The following is a 4,644-nucleotide window of genomic DNA, read 5'->3' as shown; positions in this document are numbered from 1 at the left end:
GGTCTGGAATATGTGTGTGTGCGCGAGCGTGTGTTTGTGAATTAGGAAAAAGGCACACAAGAAAAACAAGTATCCTTCCCCTGGCCTTTTCTGATAACAACATTTGCATTTTCAACTGCAAGCATAAAAGGGAAGGTATCACTCTCTGATTCTCACCCCAAGGGCAGTCTGGGCTGACTAGGAATGTAGTGCCTCTGGGAGTGAAATATTCTTCCTGAGCCCATAAACTGCCTGCCAAGGCCCAAGCCTGCCCCGAGGGCTGCTCCTTGCAACTGTTATCGGTTTTCAGGATGATGCCTGACTCCACCTGCAACCCAGCTTCAGGAGGTAACCGAGGATCAGGCCAGCTGCAGATAGTGATTGCTGGGTAGGGGTTGGGAGAGCCAAGACCCTCAGCCATCCACGCGATGGCAGTACGAAACGACAGGTGAGGGCGTTGAGGAAAACTGCCTGCCTTTCGAAGACACAAGGTTTAGTCATAAGAAAGGGATGGGAGGAGAGAGAAATGCGGGCGTGGGCTGTGTGGCTGGGCCTTCAGGCCTCCGTGGGCGGGCACCGGGCCTTCCTCTCCAAGGCGGTAGAGGGAAGTGGCCGGATGACAGCCAAGCTGATGGAGCACCTGCAGTGGCTGACGCTTGTGGACTTCGGCAGCCACGAGGCCGTGGCACGGCTGCAGAAAGCCATTGCTTTCGCTGACCGGCTCCGTGCCGTGGACACGGACGGGGCCCCTGGAGTCAGTCCTGGAGGACAGAGGTCTGTACTTGAGATCCGACAATGTGGTAGAACCAACTGTGCTGAAGAACCACTACAAAACTCCCATCGCGTGTGGAGGAGTGTTTTGTGCCTCCCTGCCCCCAGGTAATATCTTTTGGCCAAAGCTGGATGAAAAAGAGCCCTTCTCACGCTGCTGAATAGCTATTCTGGGAAGGGGTGCCCTATGAACACGTGGAAGTGCAACAACTATTTTGTTCTTATGAACACGAATGTTCCCACTTCTTTCACTCGCCTGAAAAAAGTGATAGGTATCTTTTAGTAACAAACTCTTCTGAAGACAGAATTGGGAAAGATCTAGCCAAAACAAGGCAAAGAGTTCCTGATGCCAATGGAAGTAGAAGGTATTGCCAGATTCCAAGGAAATGGATCAAGTATTTACCCACAGGCCGTTCAGTATGGAAGACTTTGTCCCCTCCCCAAAAGACTGTCGGCCAAAGGGCACTTAAGTGAATTTTTCTATTTAAGTAACTGTTAGACATTGCATCTGATCACTATGTGATGACCTGAGCTGTCCTTTTTAGTTGCTGTTTCAGTCGACTCGAGCAGCCTTTTATCTTTACTGAACACACAAATTTGTTCTTGGGCACCAACTTTGTTCCAAGCAGAGGGCTGACTTTCTGCTAAGGTTAAAGGAGTAGGGAGGCAGCTTTGGGAGGTGATGGATATGTTTATGGGCTTCATGGTTGTGATTTCATGTGTGTATCTTAACCCCAAGCTCATCCGGTTGTATACATGAAATAAGTACAGTTTTTTATGCGAAAAAAAAGGGATGGGAGGAAATGGAAAGACTTTCTCTAGATACCAAATAGGATATTTTTTAAAATTAATTTTTATTGGAGTATAGTTGCTTTACAGTGTTGTGTTAGTCTCTACTGTACAGCAAGGTGAATCAGCTATACATGTACATATATCCCCTCTTTTTTGGATTTCCTTCCCATTTAGGTCACCAGAGAGCATCGAGAAGAGTTCCCTGTGCTATACAGTAGGTTCTCATTAGTTATCTATTTTATACCTACTATCAATAGTGTATTGATACTATTGACAATAGTCAATGCCCATCTCCCAGTTCCTCCAAACCTCCCCTCCCCCACAGTAGGCTATTATAAGTAGGCTGGAAACCAATTATTCTCATGGAAGAAAGAGAAGCTGACATAATAGGTGTTGCAGGGAAATTTTTGTGTTGTATAGTCTGAAGCTTCCCAGGACACGTGAGAAGGCTGAGGGATAGGATTGCTTCAGGAGAAGGCTGACCTGGCACCTTCAGCATATCGCTTAATAGTGGAATCAGCCAAGGAATTGGACTAGATACATTGAAAAAAGTCCCATTTAATGTGAATCACTCAGAGAAGATGAAAGAGGAGGGAAAGAAAGCTGAAGTGAGAGAAAAGTAGGGGAGGGAGGAAGAGGAAAAGGAAAAAAGAAGTGAGAACCTAGTGACAGACAGAAGACATTTAGATTTCACAGTCAGTCTCCTTAAAGTTCTTGACCAGGGTGTTTCATTTATTTATTTTTAATTTTTTAAAACTTTTAATTTTATATTGGAGTACAGTTGATTAACCATGTTGTGTTAGTTTCAGCTGTACAACGAAGTGATTCAGTTATACATATAGAGGTATTGTGTCTATTCTTTTTCAAATTCTTTTCCCCATTAGGTTGTTACAGAATATGGAGCAGAGTTCTCTGTGCTATACAGTAGGTCCTTGTTGGATATCTATTTTAAATATAGCAGTGTGTACATGTCAATCCCAAACTTCCTAACTGTCCGTTCCCCCCATCCTTCCCCTCTGGTAACCATAAGTTTGTTCTCTAAGTCTGTGAGTCTGTTTCTGTTTTGTAAATAAGTTCATTTGTATCATTTTTTTTTAGATTCCACATATAAGCAATAGCTGCAATATTTCTCTTTTTCTGTCTGACTCACTTCACTCAGTATGGCAATCTCTAGGTCCTAAAGGACAGAATCAGGCAGTTGCCCACTTAAGAGATCATTACACTTTGATAGACATCTACAAATAAATAAATGGATAAAAAAAATAGGTAACAGAAATAACTGAGAATGTTGTTGATAAGCTTGGGTTTGTGTCTTACCAACATTATCATTTATGAAAATATTTGTCACATTGGAGAAGTTTTCAGAGATGGAGCAAAGTCCACAAGCCAGGTGTCTTCATGACACTAACCAGGTCGTCTGTGCTTACGTATGCACTTCTAACTTCCCCACCTGTCTTAATCTGTTCAGGCTGCTATAACAGAATACCACAGACTGAGTGGCTTATAAACAACAGAAATTTGGGGGGATTAACATATATACACTACTATATATAAAATAGATCACCAACAAGGGCTGATTATATAGTACCGGGAACTATATTCAATATCTTATAATAACTGATAATGGAAAAGAATCTGAAAAAGAATAGATTTATATGTATATCTGAATCACTTTGCTGTACACCTGAAACTAACACAACATAGTAAATCAACTTACTTCAATTAAAAAAAAAAGAACAGAAATTCATTTCTCATAATTCAGGAGGCTGGGAAGTCCAAGATCAAGGCACTGGCAGGTTTGGTGTCTGGTGAGGGCCAGATTGCTGGTTCACAGACAGCCCACTTATGGCAGAAGGGGCAAGAGAGCTCTCTGGAGTCTCTTTTATAAGGGCAGAGCCCTCGTGACCTAATCAACCCCCAAAGGTCCTACCTCCAAATACCATCGCATTGGGGATTATGTTTCAACATGAATTTTTGGGAACATAAAACATTCAGTCTATAGCACCACCCAGTGTCTCCCAAGTGTGCCCTGATTATCTTAGGGTCTGATAACTGTGAAAGAGCACTAGAAATTATAAATTACTAGGTAAATGTGAGGAATGTATAATTGTTCTAATCTTATTTTACAGCATAGAGGGCAGGATTATACAAAATTATTTCTGTTTTGCACAGGAAGGAAGTGATGTTCAGTGACGTAAGTGATTCACCCAGAGCCACTTGGGAGGTGGAACCTGGCAGTGATCCTGAGGTAGCCATGTTAGTTCTGTCTTCCATCCTTAGCTCTGCTGCTTAGGCCCAGCTCAGCTCTTTATGTTATGAATGGGTCTCTGCATTGGCCTCTCATTGGTGTCCTTTGAGGAAGGTGTGAAAAAAGACAAGTGTTGGGATCGACACCATGTCAATTCAACCAGAACTCTGGGGATGGGAGCCCAACATTGGTTTTTTTTTTTTTTTTCTGCATGCAGGCCTCTCACTGTTGTGGCCTCTCCCGTTGCGGAGCACAGGCTCCGGACGCGCAGGCCCAGCGGCCATGGCTCACGGGCCCAGCCGCTCCGCGGCATGTGGGATCTTCCCGGACCGGGGCATGAACCCGTGTCCCCTGCATCAGCAGGCGGGTTCTCAACCGCTGCGCCACCAGGGAAGCCCCTAACATTGGTTTTTATTAAAAACTCCTCAGGAGGGTTCTAATGAACCAAGGTGGAGAACCTCTGATGTAAGCCGTCTTGAATGATTGGACTTTTGTTCTATCAAAGACAACCAAGTAACATTTGAGGGAGCTATGAGGCTGCTTTCCCCTGGCAGTGCTCTATTCCCTCTGCCATGGTAACTGGCCCCAGCTAGCATCGCCCCCCTGTCCCCTACACTCTGATCATCTGCAGAGTTCTGCAGTTTGATAGAGAGCCAGGCAGATCCTGGCTCTCTATCAAGAGAGTGGCAGATCAAGTGGCAGATCCCTAGTGACAGGAAATCCAAGAGAGGAGTTGAATCAATAAGGGGCATCATGTGGTTAAGAAATGGCCCTGTTGTTTAGACAGAGAACCCCAGGGAGAAGACAGAGCTGTCGGTCGGTCTAAGCAGAGCTACAGAGTGAGGTTGGCAAGC

The 4,644-nt window shown here is 44.5% G+C and overlaps 1 pseudogene; it reads left to right on the top strand.

Moving 5' to 3' along the window:
- Positions 1 to 505: 505 nt before the first annotated feature.
- LOC102986315 (glutamyl-tRNA(Gln) amidotransferase subunit C, mitochondrial-like) lies at positions 506 to 911 on the top strand (annotated as a pseudogene).
- The last annotated feature ends 3,733 nt before the right edge of the window (positions 912 to 4,644 follow it).

This window comes from Physeter macrocephalus, chromosome 11 (assembly GCF_002837175.3).
Source record: "Physeter macrocephalus isolate SW-GA chromosome 11, ASM283717v5, whole genome shotgun sequence".
In the NCBI taxonomy this organism is placed as follows: Eukaryota; Metazoa; Chordata; class Mammalia; order Artiodactyla; family Physeteridae; genus Physeter; species Physeter macrocephalus.
Note: the sequence above shows the minus strand (reverse complement) of the source record. Positions and strands in the feature narration are given on the sequence as shown.